Below are 27,937 nucleotides of genomic sequence, written 5' to 3' on the forward strand. Positions count from 1 at the left end.
TAGGGACATTTGCTAACTTGCTTGTCATAGCAAAACGTTTACAAATATGATCCTTCTCAACAAACTGCTGTATTGCTGTAAGGATGCAACACTAGTCGATGCCTCATTGAGACAGCAGGGATGCTGCACTGGGCTGTGAATTTAATGTCAATTGTCTTCAATACAGGGCAGTGGTAGCCACTTTACCTAGCACCACCTTTAAATTATTCTATTTTGCTGCAAGCGCATGTCTACCTCACTTTGCAGAGATGACATTTATTGTAACAAGAACATCTTGCACATGAGATGTTATACAACGAACAGTATGGTGTTTGAGGCCAGGTGAGATCTAATTACAGGAACTAGGATTTGACACGCAGGGTGTGAGGTGACATGTAATTGGAAGACAAGACACTCTAGGTTAGTTTTACCATATTGACAATTTCTATCTAAAACCTTTCATATATATATATATATATATATATATATAGGGCCTGTTAAGTCAAGGCAGATGAACATTTCCAATGATCCGAGAGGTCGGGGTATATCTGTCAATATTCATGAATTGAGAACCGACTGGTTCCAGGTGTGCACTCCCGGCGCCATCATTTTAGAGTTAAATTACATTATAAGCGGTTTTTGTTACATGGTAGAATTCCACGGTACCAGCAGATACAGCGCTAAGCTGTAATCAATAGACAGTTGCTTTGATTTATTACTGTATTTCTACACCTTCTGTAGCAGAAAAGAAAAGTACAAAGCAAATAGAAGCGATGGCAATATTCGGATCTGAATTGGAAACCAAAATCAGCCCGACCAAAAACACAAGAAAAAATGTTTGAACGAACGCATCAGCAGGGGTGTGTGACCCGAATTGACAGCCCTCCCTGCTCTGAAATCATAACGAGGAAAGGCTAGATTGGGAAAATGGTCACTACAACTTTGGCAATATTCTATGTGAATGCCAGTTTTAAGAAGACATTGTTGACTATTGTAAACATCAGAATGAAAATGTATAAAACAGTTTAAACAATTTCTAATCTCTAATGAATACATGCAAATGCGAACACTTCTGAATACATTACAAAGCCATTCCACAAAGCATCCAAGATGAAATGCAAAGCTTTGGAATCCCACAGGCTCCAAAAAAGAAAACACATTTGCGTTTTATTTCCCATTTTAATTGGGAAGATTATGAAGAGAAAATAATTGGAAGTTAAAGGCATTCGGGTACTTAATTGATATTTAATCATATTTATTTCTGACGAAAAGTTAAAAGCTGGTCCTCAATAAAATACATTCCACTCAATCACAACGTCAGCAGTGTTCCAGCTTCTTGTAATCACGAAAAATAATACATCAGACCAATACAATGTAAGTTGCAGACGAGTCTGCCGTCTTCCCGCTTCAGCCCTTGTTCAGATAAAATTTCATTCACATGTTGAATCAGTCCACTGAAAAGTCAGAATGGGACAATGGGTCAGCCACCATGAGCCAGTGTGGCTTTGTTGCTGTTGTTATTGACGTCATTGATCGCAGCGAGGTCCTCCAAAGACAGAAGAAACAAGTGATTGAGGGAGTGCACGCACGTAAGACAGAGTGGCGTGTGAGAATGTGAATGGCAAGGAATATTGACTGAGGGAGAGGTGACTGGGTGTTATCATCTGTGAGTGAATGTCAGGTTACTGGGCAAAAGGACGAGTGAGTGAGTAAACGTAAGGGTAAGCACGAGTGTGGAAGCGAGATGGACGAGCGTGCTACAGCGAATGACGAGCAAGTGTGCAAGAGTGGACGAGTACGCGTGTATGCAAGTGAGAGTGACCAGAAGATAATGAGTGTGAAAAAGTTTGTGGTGATCGCATTGGAAGAAGGAGGGAGTGTGAAGCGGGGTTGTTGCGCTACTGATACCTCCTGTTGGTGTGGCACAGAGGACTCACCTGATGAAAGAGCGTTTGAGTTTTCCGTGGTGAGCTGAGGACGTCCCTGTTCATGTTTTCCATGACAACGGTATTTACGGGGCTGTGACCCTCTGGTCTCCAGGGACACCGGCTGAGGACAGGAGGGCAGGGAATGCATGGGGGGAAGGGGAGCAACACGGTGGGTGGAGGGAAGGGAAGCAAACTAACAGGGAGAGAGTAACATGGAGCAAGCTGGAGGCTGCACGCGTGCATGCGCACGTGACTGCAAGCGCTAGGCCAGCAGAAGCTTGGGGTAGCACTTTTAAAAGCACACTACAAAATTTCTCGCAGGGCAGCGCATGCGCTGACTCAGCGAGACCTAAAGAGGCCCAGTTGCAGAATTCTTGATAAGTTGGACCTCCTGGAAGGCATTTAGACAGCCCTAAATAAATCAAATTACAATATTCTACTCTTGACAGAGTTAGTGCCTGTTTAACTGTTTTACGGCAATCACTAGGAAGCATAGGTACGATCTTACGTTAGAGCCTTTGGTAGTACTAACATAATGAAGTGACTATCTTGAGTTGCTGTACAAAAGACAGATAAATGATAAATTTCACTCTGAGGTACTTGGCGTCTGCCACCAGAATGGGTATGGTACAGAGCTCTTTGACCTGCTTTTCAGTGACTATACAGTGGATGGTTCACCTAAAATAATTACCTTGGTTTTATCCCAGTTGTCATGTATTTAGATGGCTGCAGCATATAGGCAAACTGGAAGTGTGTGTTTAAGATTGATTAACATTTAACCATACAATAGGTAGGGTATCTTCAGTGTATGAATGGGAGAGAAGCCAAATTGATTAAACATGGCTGCCAGGGGTAGAGGATGAAGAGCTTGGGATTCAGCGAAGATTCCTTCCAAAATACACAAATGACATTTTTAGTGGATGAGTTGAAGGACCATAGAGAGACAGCCTGAGTTCACTCATTTCAAAAGGAAGGACTCCATTTCAAGGTAAGGTCACAAATGGGAATCAGTCATTCCATCGCGGCTGGTACCCCGCATGCCATTACAACGCAAGCATTACCACGCATGCATTGTAACAACGTGTAGTCTTTACTACGCATTGTTTTGCATTGTATGTGCTTTTACCATGCATGCCTTTACAACAAATTAAGTTGTAAAAGTATGTATGGTAAAAGCACATTCATTGTAAAAAAAATATAGGCAATCTATGTAATTGTGAGGAAACGGAGACTCTTCCATTTCCTCACAGCGACGTGCACCGTCCCTCAGACGGCCACAGGAAACAGGAGGAGTAAGTGGAAAAGTTTCAGCGCTCCCTCCATCGTCTCCTTGTGTTTGCTTTGTTTGCCCTTAGTTGGCAGGGTATGCCCAGGCGTGGGTCCCTTGCCCACTTTTCCACTGGATTCAAGCTAGCCTGGCTGATGAAGGGTGCTACCCAGAAACCGGACCCAGGATGCTTGTTTCCAGTTCAGGGAAGACCTGGCTTGGCAGTTCGGACTGGAAAGTCCCCATGGTGCACCGGGTCAAGACTGATTTGCATATAGCTGGGTCTGAATTGAGGTGGCGAAGTGAGCTAAAGAATGATGATGGATTCAACCCAGATCTGTGACTGGGGGTGAGTGTCTGAAAAGTTTCAGTGCTCCGTGTATCATCTCCTTGTGTTGGCATTGAATGTGATGGAGCAGAAATGTAATTTTTTTTGTAGGGGTGCATTATAATCATGTGTAGAACGCATCCACATATAATCTTGCAAATTATATCAACATCGGGTGTTAGAATCACGAAACGTATAAACACAATTGTGTGACATGTTTTAGTTTAGCGATGAGTGTCATGGAGAATTACAATAGGAAATAAATGTAACTAGTAGAAAACGTTAACATGTCAAAGTCATGCTGTGAAGCTGACCTACTCAAATATTAAATGTGTTTGACAAATGATATTTCCTATTAGTAGGTAAATGTATTGTTTGAAATGCTATAATGATTATTCCAATTGTATTTTTGAAAGTGGCACGTTCTTATTTTAGCTGAAATCATAGGCCTGACATGCAAGTCCCTGAAAACTCTTTAGAATTAATAGTTGAATTTCATGTGCACTGCAGAATCTGTTCTTTCTCGTGTTTCCATTGCACATGGGGAAGCATTCTTTAGGAAAAGTAATGTCTTTGTTTTAATAGCACGGCAAGGAGAGCAAAAGATACAAATACATGGGTTGGAGGTGATAAAGACAGATAAGGTTTCACACTGGAGAAGGCATGGGAGCCAAGGACAAATTGTTGCGAATAAGGTACATGGACAACACTGTGGAAAAGTACGTCCAGAACAGCACCCAGTGTGGATGCCCTGATGCGAGGTGCCATATGGGAAGTTACCTGTGGATAACTGACTGTTGGAACTAGGCAAAGTGCCCAATTCTTTCTTTCAGAGAGAGAGCATCTTAGAACAAGCTCTTTCTTTGCGATAGTGACTCTATGCTACTTGTCCCATTGCTGCTGGAGTGACTTCTCAGGAAGAGTCCATGCACGAACACCTTTTTTCCTTTCCATTAAAAATGCTGATGTAGGGATGTCACCTAAGAGCTAGAGTAGGGATAGAGTAATGCTATTTACATATCAACCTTCGATGCAGGGAAATTTGGACTCCTGATTTTTTATTCTCTTTTCCTACTTCTTGAATGAATAGTTCTGTTCATGCTGTACCATCTAAATTGGATGCATAGATTTGGCTTCATGCTAATTCCTTTGTATTTCTATACCCTTGTCTTGAGATGTTTCTATGTCCAGTTATTTATAATAAATTATCTAACAATATTTAGTTGTCCGTGGAATATTATACAGCAAAGGAGAATTGTTGGCTAATTGATTGTGTACTAACAATTTTCTCCCCTTTACATTTTAATGCTATGAAAAAGAACCATCAATTTGTGTGCCTAGAACAGGTCTAGAACTGATGAGCTGAGCCATTTCCAGTGATTGTATATGTAGCTGAGGAAATGCGGTAATGTATTCCACTAAAATATCACTGATGCCAATGTTATTATGCAAAAGACACACAGTTGATGGACGGAATGCAGAACAAATCAAAACATTCACCCCCTGTCAGGAGATCTGGGTTAAATCCATCATTCTTTTCCTCACCATGCCACCCCAGTTTAGACCTAGCCATATGCAAATCAGTCTGGAGCCTGTGCCTCATGGGAACAGTGCAGCCCGAACTGCCAAGCCAGGTCCTCCATGGAACACAATCAAGCATCCTAGGGCTGGTTTCTGGGTTTCAACTCATCAGCCAGGATAGTTTGATTTCAGTGGCACAGTGAGCCCAGGACCCACGTCTGGGCATACCAGGTGCACTTAGGGCGAGAAAGCAAAAGACACACAGTTGATGGACAGAATGCAGAACAAATCAAAACATTCAACCCCGTCAAGAGATCTGGGTTAAATTTATCATACTTTTGCTCACCATGCCACCCCAGTTTAGACCTGGCCATATGCAAATCAGTCTTGCCCCTGTGCCTTATGGGAACAATCCAGCCCGAAATGCCAAGCCAGGTCCTCCCTGGACCGGAATCAAGCATCCTAGGACCGGTTTCAGCCAGGATAGCTTGAATCCAGTGGCACAGTGATCCTGGGGCCCACGCCAGGGCATACCCGGAATACTTAGGGTTAGAAAGCAAAAGACACACAGTTGATGGACGTTATTTATTTATTTTTATTATGAGTTTTATATAGCGCTGGCTAGACCCGGAGGTATCCGAGTGCTTTACATGAAGATCAGCGACTTACATGTTACACAATTACAACAGTTACAGGAGCCAAGAATAAACAAAAGGAGAAAAACAGTGATTAGATAATAACAAGAGATATTAACGCATAAGCTGGAAAGGGGAGGTAGCCACAGGATCGCAGAGGAAGGAGGCATGGGAGGGAAGGAAACAACGGTGAGACTAGGAAAAACTATGTCCAATGTCCGGCTGGGTAGGTGACGACCGAGAGGGTGAACCAAAGCCTAACTCCTCTATAGTTGCCTAAACAGCTCCACCGGGCATCAGCCATGTTGTTCGGCCTCGGCGATGAGTCCAATCTTCATGATTTCCACCCGGGGGGCATCATCATAGATCCATCTGTAGCACCATTCCCGTGGTGCTTGTCCAGCTGGTTCCTCAGACCGTGCTGCAGCACGGTCCGTGCCTCTCTCAGTAGTTCCTGTACTCCAATGCGGACCATCAATGAGGTGGGGAGATGTTTAGCAGCCATCTTAAGGACACGCAGACAGAATAAGCACACCCATGAGTGTGGGACACTCCGCTGTTTCCCCCTGTAATTCTGTGGGTGTGAGTGAGGCTGCAGCAGGACTGAGCAGAAAACCAGCCCCATTACCAATCTTTTGCGCTGTGGAGACCTTGAAATGACCACTGAAACGTCGCTCCGGGTGCCATTTTAGGGTCCGGCATTGCCTTTGCTTGGCCTACCGTCAAAACTCTCAGCTACAGACTTCCCCTCCCCCCCTCCCCCCAGGACGAGACGCTGCTTAAGGAAAACCCCTGGATTACCCCAGCTTGCCGGTATGGTGTGCCCCGGGGCCTCGCTCACCTCCCAGTCTGTAGCCTGTCCACGACAAGTCTCTGTTTCTCTACGGCGTCATCAGGCCCAAGACCTCCAGCACTCCCAGCTGTGATCTCCTGTCGCATCCCGAGAGGTGCCCATCAGCTGGTCAAGCATAGCACACATCTGTGCCTGGGCCGACATTGCGGGAAGGTGGGGATTTTGTCAGGGGGCAGTAAACAATTAAAACGGGGGTGAAGGTCTCCGCCTGGAGCTCCCGCCACTACAACCCATCAACAGAGAGCGCAAGTCTTTATTCTGCAAGAGACACACATATCCTTAGAAAAGTTAAGGAAACTAAAATGGAAAGAAAAATAAAGATAGATTCAAGAAATCATACATGTATATGTGTCAGCATCACAGCGAGTCACTGTCATTAGTTTCCAGGGGATGCAGGGGCAGACTTAATTGGCCACTCAATTACTGCTCACATAAATGTGCAAGGTATCCTCCGATCCTTGGTTTCCTAGTACAGCCCTGTGGTTGATGACCCTACGACTGTAATCGATATCAAGAAAACTTTAGTGACACACCTGGAATGTATCATTTTAAATGATGATTTCAATGTCATGCTCTCTTAGCTAGATTTTTCCTGCACTTGAAGATTCATCAAGGAAAACAGCATGAACTATGTATTTAAAAGAAGGCCTTTCATACAGTCGTTGGTACCCTGCGCAAGGTAGTTCATATAGACGCTGAACACAGTTTATAAAATCCCTAAGAAAGGAGTTGGTATCTCTGGTCGCAGCATGAGCGGTATGGACCAAACTGGATTAATTCGGGTCCAAAGTAAGGCTTTTTAAACAAATTGTCCTATTGATTAGAAGGTAATAAGAAAGGTATAATTTATATTCTTAAATAATTCTTAAATATAGAGAAGGTATTAAAACTGGTCAATTGGGACTTCCTATGATTCATGTCAACCTCCTATGTATACACATAATGATGCCTGGAATGATAAGAGACCAGCTAAACATACAACACAGGATGAGGAGAGGTTTCCTTGTCACTGTATGTTTTTTGCACTGTTTATAGAGCATCTCATGCTCAAAATAGGATAATGAATTACGAAATTCCTTCTGCGAGAACTGAAAAATGTAACTAAATGCCAAAATGTGGCCTTTTATTTAGATGATGAGCAAAATAATAGAGATTGTGGGGCATATTTACAAGCCCCTATCGCCACGGGAACGTTACTTTTTGTGACGTTCCGTGGCGATAGGGGCCTTGCCTTATGTACAAGGCAGCGTTAAGCCACTTAATGTGGCTTAACGCTGCCTTGTACATAAGGCACCCTTTCACGCTATGTTTAGCATGAAAGGGGCGTTCAGTGGGTGTTGTGGTGGGCGTTCCACCACAACACCTCTTGTATTTGACGCAGCCCTCTACGTACAAGGCTGGCGTACATAGGAGGCAGCGCCAAAATTAAGACCAGGAAAACCCTGGTCTTAAGTTGGAGAAAAGAGGAAAAATGCATTATTGAAAAAGCACACATGAAAGTTACAAAATGTCATTTTAGGATTGTTTATGTGCAGGAAGGGACACCTTCCTACATATAACCAATCCTCCCCTGGACACAAACACCCTTGCACTCTGGTGCAAGGGTGCCTGACTTGGCGCTAAGTTGTTAAACTTTATCAAACAATAGGGCAACCCAATAAACCCCAAGGAATTGGGTATAATGTAAATCACAAAAATAATCCTTGAGGATTTATTCTACTTATATCAATCAATTCAGTAGTCACCGCAGTGAGCTTAATTTATCAAATACTCAGATATAGAAAAATATATATACAACAAGAGGACCACAGTTCATTCTTTTGTATTCGTTTTCATCTGAAAATGAATCTTTTTTACTTCATAAATATAATCATTTGTTTTATACATGTACATTCGAAATACACAAATTAAATTCAAACATTGGCAACACAAACTACTGTCTTAATATAGAATATCCGCAGTAGTTATTGACACTTTTCTCTCCAATATATACCATCCACAGTTGGTCATATAATTTCAGCAATTGTAATATATTTTGACACCAAATGAAATTTCTTTGCGTCAAAACAGTGTCATAGCGTCAACGTTTCGGTCTCTTTATCTGTAAGGTTATCCACCGAGACCATCATCAGGACCAAAGTTGCACCATGTATCTAGTACAGAAATACATACATATGATAAATACCACATCATTTTCAACAACATCTGAGTAATACTTAAAGTATTGTCATACACCGAAGGAAGACAGGTCAATAGGTGTAGTCCCTTAACACCAAATTGGGTGCACAAGTAATGAAACCCCAAGAATTATATAGCCACCAGTGAACCAAACAAAAACCACCAAGTCAAACGTGCATTATAAAAATGTCACACTTGTGCCTTAGAAACACCCTATAGTAAAACCACTATACGTCACTTACTCCTTCAGTAATGATTTCTCTCTTATTAAATCGTATCGTTTTGCAAGGGAGCACTAAATTTAAAAAGACAACCAAAGTTTATATTAAAACCGACTCTGCAGTCCCAAACCTTTAGAACAAGAAACCCCTAAACAACACTGTGGCAGACGATTACTTACAATGAAGCAGCTGCTTGCATCAGTGCTTCCGTGTTCTAAAAATAGCCAAAAACAACGGAGTCACAAAAACGGTCCACTCGGACACCTCTCACTCTTCCCTAATAGCGCTAAACTTGTATACCCATATCGCGTGTCCAATTTACCTCATTGGCTACCAAGTCGCCTTCTCCTGTTCCACTCGCCAAACCAGTCCGAGCAGCAAGCATCGGAACAAGGCGGAAGTCGATTATATATCCGGTAGCGTCATGGACTTGCAACAACAGCCGCTTAGTGGTGAAATTGAATCGGCCATATTGGAGTGTAGTCTGTCATTCACCAGTCTCAACCACAGATATGAATACAGATACAAAAGCATTATAGCCAGAACTCTCTAGTGATTGATCTACCCATTGTTGAGCTGTTGTAATAGCGCTTTATCTTATTGCTCTCCATTTTTTAAAAAGAACTATAATTACAGATAGACGATGTCCCAGAACTCAATAGTATGACAAACACTTCATAACACACTTAACAGGTGATGTAGCCAATCCTCAGAAAACATATGCTACTCAGAACAATCTCATAAAGTATCATACGCTCAAATACATCAATGTCAAGCAATAGTAATCATGGCTCATTAGAAACCCGATGGCTATATAATTCACAAAGTTGCCAGAGTTTGCCATTCGATGTATGAATTAAGGCCCCTCTCCACTGTTTTAGCAGACCAAATCCACCTGTTTTCCTTCAATGTAAGCGCTCTATCCACACTTTGTCTACGTTTTGTGTTTTCAACGGTCTCTAACACAAACCATTTCATTTCTGAGGGAGTATGTTCTTTTGTCATGTAGTGTTCCACCAAGGGTGCTGTGACTACCTTGCATCTGATGCGAGACTGATGCTGAATTATGCGCTTTTTGATCTCTTGTGTCGTTTTACCAATATAAAAAAGAGCACAGGGGCATTCAATACAATAGATCACATTCCTGGTAAGGCAATTTGTATGTTGCCGCAATGTCCATTCTTTTCCATTTATGACACAAGATTTAACCATCGAAGTTGTAGGACAGGCTACACAGTGTCCACAGGGGTAATGACCCATTAAGGGGGGTAATCCCCATAGATTAGTCAAGGTAGTAGGGGCTGGTTCTTTATATGCCCTCACAAGAGAGTCCCTCAGATTTCTAGCCCTCTTGAATGCAAAGCGAGGTATTGTTAGCTGCGGTTCTACCTTCTGAATTAGATGCCAATTTTTTGTCACAATCTTCTTTATTGAATTAGATTCAGTTCCAAAAGTTGTTACACATGTGATTGTTTCTTGTGTAGTTGTTGGGTTATCCTTAGTCTGTAAAAGTGCCTCCCTATCATAGTACCAGGCCCTTTTGAGAGAGCGTTTGACCAGTCTATAGGGGTAACCCCTCATTGCCAATTTAGTTTGTAGTATTTTGGCTTCTCTGAAATAATCCTCCCGTCTAGTACAGTTTCGTTTGATCCGGAGAAATTGACCAAACGGGAGGTTATCTCGTAGATTGCGGGGGTGGTGACTGGTGTACTTAAGCAATGTGTTTCTTGCAGTAGGTTTTGTAAATAGACTGGTGGATAGTCTCCCTTCATCGTTCCATATCCTCAAGTCCAAGAAATTTATTGCTTGTTCGTCAAACTCTAAAGTGAATTTGAGATGGTTATTTTGACGATTTAGCCATGTGTGGAACTCATGTAATCTAGCAACAGAGCCCTCCCATAACAAGAATACATCATCGATGTATCTAAGATACTTTTTTATCTCGTTCTCAAACGGGTTGTTATTGTAGATCACTTCATCCTCAAAGGCGGCCACATACAGATTCGCTATATCGGGAGCAAAAATTGCACCCATAGCGACTCCCTTGACTTGACCATAGTAGTCGCCATTGAACAAAAAGTAATTTTCTACTAATGCAATTCTTGCACAGTTAGTTATGAAGTCAGATGGTACTTGATGGGGGCGCATTCTATGTTCAAGTGTGGCATTGATCACATTAAGGGCCTCTTCCTGGGGTATATTAGTATACAAGCTTTCTATATCCATCGTGACGAGGATATTTCGTTGTTTATTGAATGCTTGTCCTTCCACCACACCAATCACATGTGTACTGTCCCTAGTGTAGGATTTAGTCAACACTACTGAAGGTTTGATAAAAAAGTCTACATACTCTGCTAATGGCTGTAGGATGGATTGACAACCAGCCACAATAGGTCTTCCGGGCGGTCTTGTATTGTTTTTGTGGATTTTCGGTAGCGTATAAAACGCTGGTATGGAAAAATCACTTTTGTTCAAATAGTCAAATTCTTTGGGACTCAGCCATAGATTGTCTCGACCTTTCTTTGTCAGGTCAAAGATCTCTTTTCGAATCCTATCTGTAGGGTCTTTCGTCAACTTGACATAATGGATCGTATTGTTTAGTTGACTTAGAACCTCAGAATCATAATCAGATTTGTCTTGTATGATGATGCTACCACCCTTGTCAGCAGGTTTGATAACAATATCATCCCTGCTGGCAAGGGTTTTTAGTGTTAGATGTTCCTCCTTCGTGAAATTATATTTCACATACTGTTTATTTTTAAACATTTGTTCTATCTCCATCAAGACTACATTTTCAAAAGTAACAAACTCCTTAGGCATCAGGTTCGTAGATGGATAGAAAGTCTAGGGACAACGTAAACCAGTGACATTATACTGTGTTACGAATGGGGTTTTGCTGAACATATACTTTAAGCGAATTGCCCTAAAAAACTTGTGTAGTTCAACCTGTGTTGTGAACATATCATTTCTATTAGTGGGTACATATGATAGCCCGTGACTTAATAGATTGATCTCTTTTGTACTTAATTCGTGATTAGATAGGTTGAAAATGGGAACTATTTCAAGGTTTTGGGGATTCGAATTCTCCATTCTAGAAGGATCGTCCTGTGCTCCTAGTTCTACCACTCGTAGTATGTGTTCCTGGTCTGTCGGAATCCTGGAGTGTATTGATTCCTGAACCACCCTCTCCTGGTGTTGCGAGTTCTGCCTCTCTGTTGGTGGGAGCCCCTTCCTAAAAAAGGAGATGGAGATTGCTGATTATGTCCCCTCCCGTGTCTGTAATTGGACGTACCTTCACGGCTGTTCGGTTCGTCAGAACTCGAAGAACCTGTGTCAGAAAAGGTAGTATGTTTTGGTACCCAATTAGATTGGTTAGGATTTTGTTGAAAAAAATCTTTTTTCAAAAAAGGGTAGGTTCGTTCTCTTGAATAGTTCTTAATATCTTTTTGTAATTTTTCAGTTTTCTTTAGAATGTTGTTTCTCTGAAAATCCAAAATAATAGTCTCCAATTTCTTTAGAAATTCTTGAGCATCTGTGACAGAGCTATCTTCCAGAATTTGCTTTTCTAAATCTGCTATTTCTGCTTTCAGCTTATCTATGTGTTTAAGAGCAGTTTCAATACTGAGAACCATCCAGCTTCATGAGCATTTGTTTGAAACGAAGCTAAAACCTACTTTGAAATGTTCGTCATCTACAAAGATGACTGGGATATTCCGTACCTGTAGTCCTACTGGAATTATATTGTTGTTCAGACAGTCTGTAAGGAATTTAGCATGCAACTCTGTTCTTATAAGTTTCTTATGCAGTCTCTCTAAATTATTACGTAGTACAGTTTGTTGAACATTCTGACTATTGACACCAGTGGAGGGACCAAGCAGAGATGGTCCCCCTGCTATTTTAGCTATATATTCGTCTGAGTATGTAAGAGTTTCTTGTTCTGACATTAGGGAACAGTATAATTTAAACCACTATTTACAACAAATTATCAAAAAAAGAATTCCAAAAATTCATGTGCGACCTTAGGTGTAAAGACAATACCAATCCTGAAACATACAGCCACTTAATGAACAAAGGGCCCTTGCAGACGAATCTGCGCTTACAACTATATCAAACAATAGGGCAACCCAATAAACCCCAAGGAATTGGGTATAATGTAAATCACAAAAATAATCCTTGAGGATTTATTCCACTTATATCAATCAATTCAGTAGTCACCGCAGTGAGCTTAATTTATCAAATACTCAGATATAGAAAAATATATATACAAAAAGAGGACCACAGTTCATTCTTTTGTATTCGTTTTCATCTGAAAATGAATCTTTTTTACTTCATAAATATAATCATTTGTTTTATACATGTACATTCGAAATACACAAATTAAATTCAAACATTGGCAACACAAACTACTGTCTTAATATAGAATATCCGCAGTAGTTATTGACACTTTTCTCTCCAATATATACCATCCACAGTTGGTCATATAATTTCAGCAATTGTAATATATTTTGACACCAAATGAAATTTCTTTGCGTCAAAACAGTGTCATAGCGTCGACGTTTCGGTCTCTTTATCTGTAAGGTTATCCACCGAGACCATCATCAGGACCAAAGTTGCACCATGTATCTAGTACAGAAATACATACATATGATAAATACCACATCATTTTCAACAACATCTGAGTAATACTTAAAGTATTGTCATACACCGAAGGAAGACAGGTCAATAGGTGTAGTCCCTTAACACCAAATTGGGTGCACAAGTAATGAAACCCCAAGAATTATATAGCCACCAGTGAACCAAACAAAAACCACCAAGTCAAACGTGCATTATAAAAATGTCACACTTGTGCCTTAGAAACACCCTATAGTAAAACCACTATACGTCACTTACTCCTTCAGTAATGATTTCTCTGTTATTAAATCGTATCGTTTTGCAAGGGAGCACTAAATTTAAAAAGACAACCAAAGTTTATATTAAAACCGACTCTGCAGTCCCAAACCTTTAGAACAAGAAACCCCTAAACAACACTGTGGCAGACGATTACTTACAATGAAGCAGCTGCTTGCATCAGTGCTTCCGTGTTCTAAAAATAGCCAAAAACAACGGAGTCACAAAAACGGTCCACTCGGACACCTCTCACTCTTCCCTAATAGCGCTAAACTTGTATACCCATATCGCGTGTCCAATTTACCTCATAGGCTACCAAGTTGTTAAACTTAGCGCCATCACAGGGGGAAGCGCAAAGCTGCGCCACATTCTTGTAAACATGGTGCAACCTTGCATTTCCGAAGTGGCGGAGCGTGTCGTCAAGCTCAGGAGGCTAACGACACGCTCCGCCACTTCTATTGTACATATCCCCCTGAGTTTTTACAATAACAGTGGTCTCAGATTGTCCTAGCTATAAAATGTATTCAAAGAGACAGAAATCCTCGAGGAGTGGAGAATTGAGATGAAGCATATTGTGGGTGGTTCTGTTGCTACAATATCAGAAATTATATATTGAATACAATTAGCAGAGTGTAAAATGTGTGTTATTTTAATCAAATTATCGAAGAATAAACGTAATTGGGATCCTCTAAAAAGGATTGAGCTGAGACGTAAGTTGGGAGAACTCTGCTAGATCTTTTCTAACTGAAATCCGAACATGCAGCTATGTATGAAATGATTAATTGAGGACAGTTTGAAATGTATTTAATGCATGCAATCGGTTCAGTCTCATACAGCTTTCATCCTGATGGACTGAGTTCCATCTTTCTAGATATGTACTTATCCTTCAGGCTTTGGAGTGTTCGCCACCATGCCTCCAGTTGGATCTGCACATTTCTCTTGAGTAACATGGGCACTTTAAAAAAAAAAATGTTTGTAGGAAAAAGAAGTACACATATATAAATTATTTATGACCCAATAAAGTATTATCTAAATATAATCATCATTAAAGTGAACATGAACAGTACATTCTGGCATTAAAGTGTAGTATATGGGGGCACACAATATTCTCTTCTTTACTGGCAATTGCCATTGTTTGAGCTGACAGCACAAGTTGAGAATATTTTTTTAAATTGTGTCCTTTTACTTTACTGTCAGCCAAGTCATCACCTATGATAACGTCCCGAGAATTTCTGGTCCATCTGTTTGCCAGCTGAAGCTGGCCATTGTTCATTCTATCAATTAGTACACTATATGTCTGATAGTTTCTTTCTAGCCGAAACAATATTCTCTAATATTGGTATTGATGCCAAGTGTATAACACTTGGATTCATTTTAGGGTTAATTTGATGTTAATAAAAAGTTCCTGAGCGGTAGACAGTTTAAAAAGTTCAGATTTGGAATGCCATATGCAGGATGAAGGTTTACAAATGAGCATAAAGTGTCATTTTGAATACATGCCCCCAAGTGTCGCAGGACAATTTTATGCCATTGAGTCCTGACTGAGGCCTTCCTGCTGCACTGCCCTATGGCAAAAGAAAAGGGCAGGAATGCCAGGGTGGTTGTGTTGCAGGGATGATTGTTTAAGTGCAGAAAGGGAAATCTTCTTGCATAAAAAAACAATCACTAGAGGCTTTTTTCCCTTTCTATGTGTGCTGCAGAATTCAGCACCCATAGAAAAGGGAGAATAGAGGAGAAAACGAGATGTTTCTCCTTGTCGTGCCCCCCTTATGCCTCCCCTGGGAAGGCATGCGTTTTTGCCATGGATGCTTCTGGTAACACACCCAGCAACACCCACTGCACGCCCCTTTAACACAGAAAACTGTGTTAAAGGGAACAATATTTACAAGGTAGCAATTAAGCCCAAAAAGGGACTTAATGCTGTCTGGTAAACAAAAAGTGACACACCGCCGGCGCAAGGTTATAAGCCACTGAATCTTTAAATATCTCAGAAAGAATACTGTCAGAATAATTTTCTTTGTTTAAATATCTTTATTGGTATTTTTTAACATGGCTGACATCACTGGTCCATACAAAAGCCTTAGATGTGCAAATCCCATGTGCAGAATAGCTTTAACCATCACAGCAGTATAGAAACAACACAGTTATGCTATTCCCTAGTACTGACATTTATATCATACGTGAACATATGAACGAGCACCTCTGCATGCTATCGCCCACAGTTGAGCTACATCGTAGATTACCAGTTAATGTCATTACTATCTACTGCTTACTCATAACACATCTTATCGAAGCAGTCCTGACAGGAGCTTGCTTGTGTGCACCAGGTACATCCAGTCCGTAGCCGGTCGGGTCTTATCGGCAAATCACTGTTTAATTGGAGAAAGGGCTTAAATAATGGCAGAACTCGTATATCACTAGGGAGTACCAATAAAACACTTTTTCCAAAATATTCTAAACAGAACTAAAAACTTGAAACAACAAAAGAGCATCTGCCATCCACTAAACACAATTAGTATTAACCATGCATGACTGTATGTAAATAGATATCATCAGAACACTACCATGTATCTTCACACCCAATAGATTGTTGTCACCTCACATATATCAGGCCAGAGCAGCCATCAGCGAGGAGAATTCCTGTGTCCGAGGACGGAGGGGTTGTGAGGAGCCATCCATGACAGACCAGGGGGAACGACAAATCTACTCTGCAAACTATGAGGCGAGTCAACTCTCCTTAGCTGAGTAGTAGGGGATCTGGTGAGTTTATCAATGATTGGCTAACGGGGTAGCATCAATTGCTGTCAGATTGCCAGTCTGGAAGGCGACTAGCAGCGTGTCCCAGTCTTGTGCAATGGGGAGCTTACGAAGCCCAGCTATCTCCTCTCTATGCAATGCTGTACATTCCGCCTGAGCCCATACTATGAATGAACGCCTCCAACAAAATATCTCGGGGGGGGGCATGCATTTTTCCATTTCTTAGTTATGAGACGTTTTGCAGTGATGAGACCCAGGTCCCGAATCTTCGTAATAACTTTATTCTTTTTTGATCTGGCGTACAGCCCAAGAAGGCACACCTCTCATAACAGTGGCATTAAGAATACTGTCAGACTCAAAGCGTGGTGCATTGATATACTTTGGCACACAACATTACCTCAACCATATTTACCAACTATATGTAAACTTAAGTTTTTAATTTCACTTCCTAAAAATAGGATTGTTCAGTACAAATAATGAGCCCATTCTGAGTAAGTGTTGTAGAATTTACTTCATAGCCACTCTTCTTTGTGATGCCCAATGCTATTGCTTTCCGGTCACCTAGGAAAGCCCAATAACAATATGGGAGCACTATGCCCCCCTGATGCTTCTGGCATGGGCGTTCTTGTGATACTCCTTCCAGTCTAAGTGGCTTGTCTTCCTCGGAAGTGATTATCTTCTATTCTAAACAAGTGTGGGGATCAACTGGACTGTCAATTGAGTTAGACTCATCCCACTATTATCACGGCCCAGCCATCTCAATGATCAATTTTCTAAAACTCAACTTTTCTGACCATTATTTTGCACTACTTTTGGATCTTAACCGTCAGCACCACGTTTATTCAATAAGCTTCTATATCTCAGGTCACAATGCAGGGCACATGGCTGTATTGCTTGTATTCTATCATTGCACATTCAATATGAAAAAAACTCACAAGTCAGAACTTACCAATCTATTTACGGAGAGCATTAGCACTATTTTGGCCATATCCATGTTGACATCTACAAATGTATTTTATCATTTGTTTTCTCATTGACTACAAATTTCATTATTGAGTAAATCCCAGGTTTTTCAGAGGATAGTAAGGGCCAGATGTACGACCAGCAAATCTGCCCCTTGCAAATTGCGACTCATTTGCGAGGTGCAATTTGCCATGTAGAACAGTGTGTTTAACACTGTTTGCGATTCCCAATCGGGTCGCAAATTGAGAGGCTCATAAATATTAATTGGGAATGACAGACCCTCCCAGGTATGGTGGCCCGCTGTGCTCAGAAGACTACCATGTCTGGGACTGCTTTTAAGTAAAGCAGTTTTTTTTTAATGCAGCCCGTTTTCCTTAAAGGAAAACGCGATGCATTTAAAAAAAAAAATGAAACTTTTTTGTTTCTTTTTTTTAAGGGCAGGTAGTGGACCCCTTCCAAATTGCGACTGCATTGCCACCCTCTTGACGAGGGTGGTAATTTGTACATTGATTTGCGGACGCCATTAGGAAGGGAACGCCCCTTCCTTATTGCGACTCGCAATTCCTAAATATCGAGTCGCAAATGAATTGCGACTTGCTATTTAGGAATTGTACATGGCCCTGGGCCATTTTGCATGCGCAAACGGGTATCAAACCCGTTTGCGCATGCAATTTAGGGTCGTACATCTGGCCCTAAGTGCCTTATCACCTTGAACATGTTACCTGTCACTAGCTTATAGATGCACCATATAAAGTATTGTTCCAATCATATAACATCACTAGTCATAAATTTGAACTTAATCATGTACAACAAAAAACACCAACATTTTTCATCTAACATAAGTGTTTTTTAAACATACTATCCTCTATGGAAAAATCATCATATATTAATCCAAGGCAAAAAGTCATCAAGTTCATTTCGCCCTTATATGATAGATCTTTGAACTTGGTGTTTTGCGACAGCAACACAAAGGTTGTTTTACATCATTGTCTTCTCTTCACCCTGTCATATGTGTGGAAATCATCATATATTAATCAAAGACCAAACCTCATCATGTTCATTTAGGCCTCGTGTAGCAGTGTGGAATCTTTCAATAAAGCGCGCTTCTGGTCTGAAGTAAATTCTCAATCGATTCCCCTTTGATTGTGTTGGGTGTTACATATTGAATTGACTATTCTATATAATTTTCAGTATGTCCTGCTGTGTCCTAATGCAAGACCAATGGGGCTCCCTGTGGTTTGCATCTTATTCTGGATCGATGTTGTAGTATCCTTTTTTTTTTTTTTGTAGGATTAGTGGTTTGGCCAATGTATGTCTTTTGGCAAGGGCACGTAATGTGATAGATGACATTTTTGGTGATGCAATTGGACATTGTATTCAGATTCCACATTTTTCCATTGATTATTGTGCTTTTGCTGGATTTAGTGAATTTGCATACCATACAGTTACTGCATTTATAATGTCCAGTGACCAGCGGAAGTCTTAACAACTGTGGCAAGGATCTAACTTCTGTCCTTCTAACTGCCTTAACTAGATGTTGTTGAAGATGTTATTCCTTTTTTAATGCAATTAAGGGCTTTTGAATGCTGAAAGAACTCAGTAACTTCATATACAATTTTCTTTATTTTGTTGGGCATTGGGGAGAATGTAAGCACGCATGGCAGTGGTGTGGTTTTCTGTCTTACTTTGGGAGTAAGTAAAGTTTCACAGGGTGTGAACCATGCCAGTTTTATATTGTTTTTCACAAGTTTACTAGTGTAACCTCTCTCCATAAATTTTGTACATAGTATTTCTCTATTCAGGAAATAATCTTTTTTTGAACAATTTCTACGGATTCTTAAAAATTGCCAAAATTACAAATTGTCTGAGTGTTTTTGGATGACTTTTCTCAAAGTGCAGTAGAGTGTTTTTATCCACAGGTTTAGTATATAGATAAACTAGAAGTTTATTATCTTCTATGAAAATCCACATATCAAGAAAAATCAATTTCTCTTTGTGTGTCACAGTAAATCTAAGGTCAGCTGTTCATGGAATTTAGTGAGGATACTCTTGGCCAATCGAAATAAAGAATACATCATCACTATATCAATTCCAGGACATGGTATGTTATTTAAATGTATTTTCAACCCTAGAGATTCATTTGTCCTCAAAGAACGACATAAAGATGTTCGCAATTTCTGATGCAAAGGCACAGCCCATGACTACTCCTTTGGCCTGTAGGAATAGTTCATCTTTAAATAGGAAAATATTCTTCTTTTGACAAGGAGTGCCGAGTTCTAATAAAAATTCAGTAGGTACCATGTGTGGTTGAGTTCATTTGTACCGGGTGTCTTTCATCACTGCCAGTGCTTCATCATGAGGGATGCTTGAGTACAATGAATCAATGTCTAAAGTTACTAAGATTTCATGTGAGGGATCAATTGTTTTGTTTTCTTTTGTGTCGTTGTAGTGCATTGGGTCTTTTATAAAAGCTTTTGTGTCAACTACAACATTTTTAAGAAGAAATCAATATATTTACGTAATGGCGCTAAGATGGATTCACAGCCTGATATAATCAGTTTTCCTGGTGGGTCAACAGTATTCTTATGAATTTTGGGTAATAGATAGAACACTAGTGTTCTTGGGTTGGTTTTGTTTAAGTAATCCCATTCTTTATCACTGATCCACCCATTCTCGATTGACAATGTAGTGGCTCTGCTATTTTCTATTTTAACTCAACCTACGATAGGTGCTGATGCTGTTTAACTGTTTCATCACCTCATTATCATGTGTGTTTTTTTGTTTTTTTTTACAATTCATTAGAAATATCCCACCTCCCTTGTCTGCTGGTTTGATTATTACTTGGGAGCTTGTGGCTAGGGAGTGTAATGTTCATTCTTTCTCCTTTGTGATGTTTTCTGAAGGAAGTGATGTCTCTGATATAAATTAACCTCCCTTAATTTGGTTTCCTCTAAACATTAAGACTTGTAGGGGCAAGTCTGTTGTGGAGGGACAGGAAAAAGATTTATTTTTTAGTCCAGTAATGCTTTGACTATTGCTATCTTCCTTGTCTGCAGAGTATATGTGGAGTCTGCTCTTTCTTAGAAATTGCAGGATTTTCACTTTGGAATTGACTGGATTTTGATTTCTGGCTGGTACAAATAAAAAACCCCTGGACAGCAAAGACAATTCAGCTTCCATAAGATTTTGTTAGGATACATTGCAAATCAGTATTTCAGGTCTTACCAATGGTTAGTTTTCCTGTTTGTTAGTATCTCTCCTCGTAAGGTGGCTCTGAATCTGCCCCTCCCTTGGTCTCTGTTGCCTCTACCTCTCCTTCCTTCTCTACCTATAAAATATTGTTGTCTAGAGTGATCTGTGTTGTCTCCTAGAGAACCTGAGTTTGTGTATGAACTTGGATCAGATGATGTTTCTGAAAAGGTAATACATTGTCTGGATGTAGCATAAGGTGGGATGTTTGGATATTAGAGAGATTGGATTTATAACATTTTTCTTTTAGGTATGGATATGTTATGTGTTTGCTGACATTTTCAACACTTGTCATCTTCTAATTAATGCTGAATGTTTTAAACTCTGTTATCTGTTTATTGACTTCATCAATTAGTTTTCTGGCATCTGATCTTCATTCGTCCCCTGTTTTAAGCTTTTCCAGTTCTTCAATTTCTTTTAATTCCTGTTTACTTCTTTTTAACACCATTTATTTGGAGAGAGCTAGCCAATCTCTTGAGCCCGTTGGACTCCAGAATTCAAAATGTCTGCCATTGATAAGTTGCACTGAGTTTTGCAGCCATATCAAAGACTTTTTTATCAAAAAAGTTCAATCCAGATAGAACTTGTCAAAGTTGTTTTTCCCTGTTTATCTCCTGCATGATATGCTACATAATTAGGCCTGTGCTAAAAATCCGTTCCGCTCGCGGAAATTGCGATAATTTGACATTTTTGCGTTCCGCGGAGAGCGTGAAAATGTCAATTTCCGCAATCCGCATTTTACCGGAAATGTTTTGCTTGCTCGCGCAGTAAAATAATACATTCTTGCGTGCGCGCGATCGCCTTACCTGAATCCCCGCGTTCGCCGACAAGTTTTCCCGATCCGGTCGCGTTCTCCACGAGATGTTGGATTGTTGGTAGCCATTTGCGCTGTCTCGCGACAGTTCGCGCCCGCAGTAACATCATTCGTCGTGCGATCACGTCTTTCTTCTCGCGATCATGCACCGCGAGACAAGTGAAAACAAGATGGGTGCGCCCGCGAGCAACCGCATGGGTAAGTTGGCGAGCCGCGACGACGCAGAACATACCGCGAACGGGGGGGAAAAAAACTTCCGCATCTTCGCGATATTTCCACGTGTTTGCAGAGATTTTTTACATTTTTGCGATAATTTGCGAAAGTGAATTTCGCAAATTCCGCCCACCCCTATACATAATATGTAACAACCAAAAATGACTTATGAGTAGTTTATCCAGTGAGACTTCCAACTTGCATGATGTTCCTCTAGGGCTCTTGATTAAAAAAGAAGTCTGATATTCTGATATTTGTATATTTCCTGCCAGAACTGTCTTGTAACAGAAAATCTCAGATCATTTTTTCTGAAAAGTGTGTTACATTGTCACACATTTGACCTATTACTCTCCTGTAAATCTCAACTTATAGGAAGGTTGTACCTTTAGCCAGATTCCAGTGACAACATTTGTAGCTAGTTCACATGCCAAAATTCCTTGAAAAAGGGCTGTCCAAAATACAAATCACATGTTTGCAGTTTTGCCAACTACCTGATATATCCATCTACACAAAGGGAGTCCTCTACACAAATGTTACACCTGTAGTTTCACTCTTCTGTAAATTTACTCTTGCACTTAAATTAAAATCCACATTTCTTGGCTAGTCACAATATCTGACTGTCGATGTACACCTAAGGGGCCAATTATGATGTCGTCCGGAATGCAGTCCAACCAAATTGGTTTCGGAATGCTTTCTGAACTACTCGACCTGAGCTTTCCGAACGACGGATTAGGATGCATTGAATGTTAAACTCCTACCAAGTCCATAGGAAATCAATCCGCATGACTAAATCGTCCATGAACAAGCCCAATGCGACTGATGCGGTCGGAAACGCTGAAGAATAGCATTTCTGTTACAAATCAAACTCAGTTTGCCCCACGAACAGATGACGCTGCATCTGATGCGGTTTCTGAACTGTGTCAGTTGGTGTTACAAATGGCAATTGGAAACCAATAAAAACAAGCAAGTTCAAATATTGGCCACACCCACCAATCCATCTATGTAAAGGGCCAAAAACATGACCATGACCCTTTGCTCTAACAGAACTGTTACTAGGTCACGGGAGTCTCCACATATCCCCTGCTCTCTGCCTCATAAACAAACACTTCACCCACCACACAACTTGCACAGATTTTATTTTTGAACAATTCTTATAAACACACACTCTTTTTCATATTCACACTCACCCTCACCTTCACATTCACCCTCACCATGGCCCAGGAGAAGCAGCCACGGTTCACAGAGAAGGAGGTGGACGTGCTTGTAGATTAAATAGTCAGAGTAGAGCCACAGTTATTTGGCAACCTAGTCCAACAGACCCCCCCCTTTCCCAGAGAAAAAGGATGTGTGACAGGATATTCAACAAGGTGAACGCTAAAGCACCTGCCCTGCGCACAATGGATGATATCAGGACTAGGTACTATGATGTGCGAACGAGGGTAAAAAAAACTGCTAGCTTGAGAACACACTCAAAGCCAGCAGCCTGGCAGTGACCCTCCTGCACCACCTGTACACTTCACCTGGGAGGGGAAGTTGCATGTCATCCTTCTGCCGGAAAGCTTCTATGGTCTACCAGAAGCACCAGAGTCTGGTAAGTACCTACTCCATATTCAAACAAAGTTACCAATTACACCTCCTTAGACATCACTGCAAACACAGCTATTCAAATGACTGTGTTGAAATGAAAACCAAACTAGAGTAAATGAGCATGTGTTGTGCATGTCATATTGATAAACAATATACCTGCAATGAAAATGAAAATGCATACAATTCCTACCATGTACATACTTCTTACAAACAAACATCAAGGCTTTGCACTCCAAACACCAGTCACCAGTGTCAGCCATCTTGCCAGCACATTTTCACTCACTCTTAGGAAACCAGAGTCACAGGTAGGCTGTTTGGGGAGGCTGGGAAGGTGGGTTTGGGCACAGGCCTAATGGGAGTTGTAGTGACTGCAAACATTCCTCCTCTCACATAGCCCAACAAGCCCACCTGGAACTATGCTTTACTCACAGTGAGTGGAAATGTACTAGCAAGATGGCTGAGACGGGGACTGGTGTTTGGAGCACAAGGCCTTGATGGGTGTTGCAGTCAAGTCAAACAGCAGGCACCAGTGTCAGACATCTTTATAGTACACTACGCCTCATTGTCTGATCACCACTCTATCTGGTTTGCTATTTGAGCTGTGTGGGAAGGTGTGTGTGGACCCATGCCTGATGGGAGTTGTAGTGACAGCAAACACTCCTCCTCACACCCATACCAAATAGCTCATTTTGGCCTATGGCTACCTGACAGTGTGGGGAAGTGTACTTGTAAGATGACTGACACTGCTACATGGTGTTGAACTTGAAGCCAAATCCCTTCATGGCCTTGTGTGACAAAATACCAGGCCCCAGTGTCAGCCATCTTGACAGTACATTTCCATTCACTGTCAGGAGACCTCATAGTTCCAGATGTGCTGTTTGGGCTGTCTGGGAAGGTGTGTGGTGGACCGAGCATGATGGGAGTTAAAGTCAGTGCAACCACTCCTCCTCCTACCCAGCATAAAACAGCCCACCAGGAATCATGTCTACCTGACAGTGAGTAGAAATGTACTAACAAAATGGTGGACACTTTGGACTGGTGTCTGGACAACTATGCTTTGCTTGGAGTTGTCTACAAATAGGCACCAGTCACCAGCGTCAGACATCTTGCAAGTACATTCCTACTCACTGTCAGAGAAGCTGAGTTCCAGGTAGGCTTTTGGTGATTGGTGGGAAGGTGTGTGTGGGACAAGGCCTAATGGGAGTTGTAGCCATTACTAATACTCATCCTCCCACCTAGCCCTGCTAACTCCTTTGTGCCTATGCTTACCTCACAGTGAGGGGAAGTGTACTGGCAAGGTGGCTGACACTGGTGCATGGTGTTGATCTTAAACCTGACTCTTGTCAAGGATCTGTGCATCAAACACCATGCAACAGTGTCAGCCATCTTGTTAGTACACTTCCATTCACTGTCAGGTAGCCATTGGTCCATAATAGCTGTCTGTGCTGGTTGGGACGAGGAGTGTTTGCTGTCACTGCAACTCCCATCAGTCTCTGTCAGACGCACACCTTCCTACCCATCCCAAATAGCTTACCTGGGACTCTACTTTCCTGACAGTGAGTGACAATGTGCTGCCAAGATGGCTGTCACTGGGGACTGGTGTCTGGAGCAGAAGGCCCTGATGGGATTTGTGGTCAACTCTGACAACAGGCACCGGTGTCAGACATCCTGCTGGTAGATTTTGCACCACTGTCAGGTAAGCAGAGATTTATTCTGGCCTGTTTGAGCTGGGTGGAAAGGTGCACGTAGGACACGGCCTGATGGGAGCTGTAGCCATTGCAAATACTCCTCATCCCATCCAGCCCAGGTAATTCCTCTGGGCCTATTCCTACCTCACAGTGAGGGGAAGTGGACTAGCAAGATGATTGACACTGCTGCATGGTGTCTGGAGTGAAAGACCTTTTTGGGTGTTGCAGTCAAGTCAAACAGGCACAAGTGTCAGCCATATTGTCAGCACATTAAAACTCCCTGTCATGTAAGCATGGTTCCTGGTGGGCTGTTTGGGAGTAAGAGTATTCGCCCTGACATCATCTCCCATAAGGCCCTATTCTACACACACTATTCTCACCCAGCACAAACAGCCCACCTGGCACTCCTGCTTACCTGACAGTGAATGAAAATGTACTGATGAAATAGCTGACACTGGGGACTAGTGTATGGAGCACAAGGCCCTGATGGGATTTGTTGTCAACTCTGACTACAGGCACCAGTGTCAGACATCTTGATAATCCACTTCCAGCACTGTCAGGAAATCCATTATGCCATGTTGTCAGTTTTCTCTGGGTGGGAAGTGTGTGTGTAGGACAGAGCCTGATGGGAGTTGGAGCAATGGCAAACACTCCTACCCTCACCCAGCCCAACCACTTTATTTGGGCCTATGGCTACCTGACAATGAATGGAAGTGCACTAGCAAGAAGGCTGACACTGTTGTATGGTGTTTGGTGCACAAGGCCTTGGGATTTGGAATCAAGTTTAACACCATGTACCAGTGTCAGCCTCCTTGCTAGTACACTTTCCCTCACTGCCAGTTAGCCATAGTGTCAGAGGAGTTATGTGGGCAGGGTGGGTGGAGGAGTATTCAGAAAGGCTACAACTCACATCAGGCCCTGTAAAACCTACACCTCCCCACACAGCACAAACAGCCCAACAGGAACTAAGCTTACCCACAGTGTTTCAAAATTTTCTAACAGGATACATGGCACTTGGCACTGGTGTCTGACTCTACCACAACTACCAACAGGGCCTTGTGCTCCAAACACCAGGCACCAGTGTCAGTTATCTTTGTCAGTACAGATCCACTTACTCTAATGGAAAGCATAGTTCCAGGGGTGCTGTTTTTGCACAGTGGAATGAGTGTGTGTAGTACAGGGCCTGATGGGAGATGTGGCCATTGCAAACAGTCTTCCTCCCACCCAGCACAAAAAGCCTACCTTGAACCATGCTTTCCTGAGAGTGAGTGGAAATGTACTGCCAAAATGCCTGAGACTGGGGACTGGTGTTTGGAGTAAGGGTGGGCGGAAATTGTATAATCGCGTTACGCAAATCTTCGCGAAAACGCCAAAAATCTCCGCTAACACGCGGAAATATCGTGAAGACAGAAGTTTTTGTCCCGCCTGTTCACGATGTTTTTTGCGTGATTTAGTTGGAAATGTGTCGCCAACTTGTCCATGCAGTTGCTAATGGGCGCAGCCATCTTGTTTTCACATGTCCCGCCAGCTCGCGATGCTATTTTCTGTTCCGGGTCGCGTAATGCATGCTCGCGCCCGTTCGCGATAGGTTTTTCCTGTTCTGGAACGCATATTGCGTGTTCGCAACACTTTTTGCGTGCTGGGGGGGGGGGAATATCTCGCGAACTTGCCCATGCGGTCGCAATGGGCGCGGCCATCTTGTTTTTCACTCTATGCTATGGTTCTGGGGCCTGCTTTTCAATCCTCCCTTGATCTGTTTTTATTTATTATCTCTCTCTCTATTTTCCTGAGTCTATATTTTTTGTTTTTGTCTACTTTTTGTGTGTTTTTAACAACTTTTTTCACTCTTTTTCTCAGACTCAGAAAAAACTTTATTCGATTGTAGAAGAACAATCATAAAAGTATACATATCAAAAGTCATTACAATTCAATAAAAGAGAAAATATCATATAACAAATCATTTCCATGGGTTGATAAAAAGAGGTGCACTTATAGTTATCCCATTTCTGGTAAATATCACTTTCTTCAGATGCAATGTAATTGTTGCAACACAAAGGTGATTGTCCAAGCGTTGAATATTGTACATAGCCGGGCGGCATTGCCGATGCCCGATCTCCCTTAAAAACGGTAGTAAAAGAGCACGCCTGATTTGGTGATAACATTTACAAAATAGGACAACATGCATTGTACTTTGGGGAGAAAATTCATCACAGGGACAGGGAGACAGTACATGAGACCAAATATTAGCTGTTGGAAAGCTGACCAGTCTACGAAACAGTCCAAACCTAAAACGGGTTAATAGAAATCTATCATAATTACCCGGAACAAGAAGCAAATACGGTTGAATGTTAAAAGATGCTAAAATTAATTGAAGGTTTAAAACAGTGGGTTTTGAGGCCTCAGCTGCATTTCTTAATGATTCTAGAAAGATCAAACCCTCTTTTTGAGCTCTTTCCGTGAAATTGCTGACATGGTATAAGGATTTAAATAATAATCCAATTTGCCAATATCACTTAAGAACTTTCGTACATAATTCAGCCACGGTATCCTCAAATGGCCGTCCAGTTTTAAAACTTCTAACAGTATATCTCTATTGAGTTTGGGTTCTTTTTTTGTCCATACCCTATGCCATAATAGTACAGGTTCCAACTTAATGAGATCTGATTTAAAAGAGAGTCCCAATTCTGTGTGGCAATTATAGTTAGAGGAACTCTTAGGGACTGCGAGGATAAATTTCAGGAAAAAGTTCTCAAGTACCTGGAGCTGGGTAGTGTCAGCAAAACCCCAAATCCCACTACCATACATTGCACCAGAAACGCATTAGGCCTTGTAAATCTTAATTAATTCGGTAGGTGGTCTGGTGCCTAAT

General features: G+C 41.5%; 1 long non-coding RNA gene across 1 annotated transcript in view; it reads left to right on the forward strand.

The window, feature by feature from the left end:
• LOC146797750 (uncharacterized) overlaps positions 1-27,937 on the forward strand; it is a 44,690-nt gene that overhangs the window by 13,199 nt on the left and 3,554 nt on the right. The window lies entirely within an intron of this gene.

Source organism: Triturus cristatus, chromosome 9, assembly GCF_964204655.1.
Source record: "Triturus cristatus chromosome 9, aTriCri1.1, whole genome shotgun sequence".
In the NCBI taxonomy this organism is placed as follows: Eukaryota; Metazoa; Chordata; class Amphibia; order Caudata; family Salamandridae; genus Triturus; species Triturus cristatus.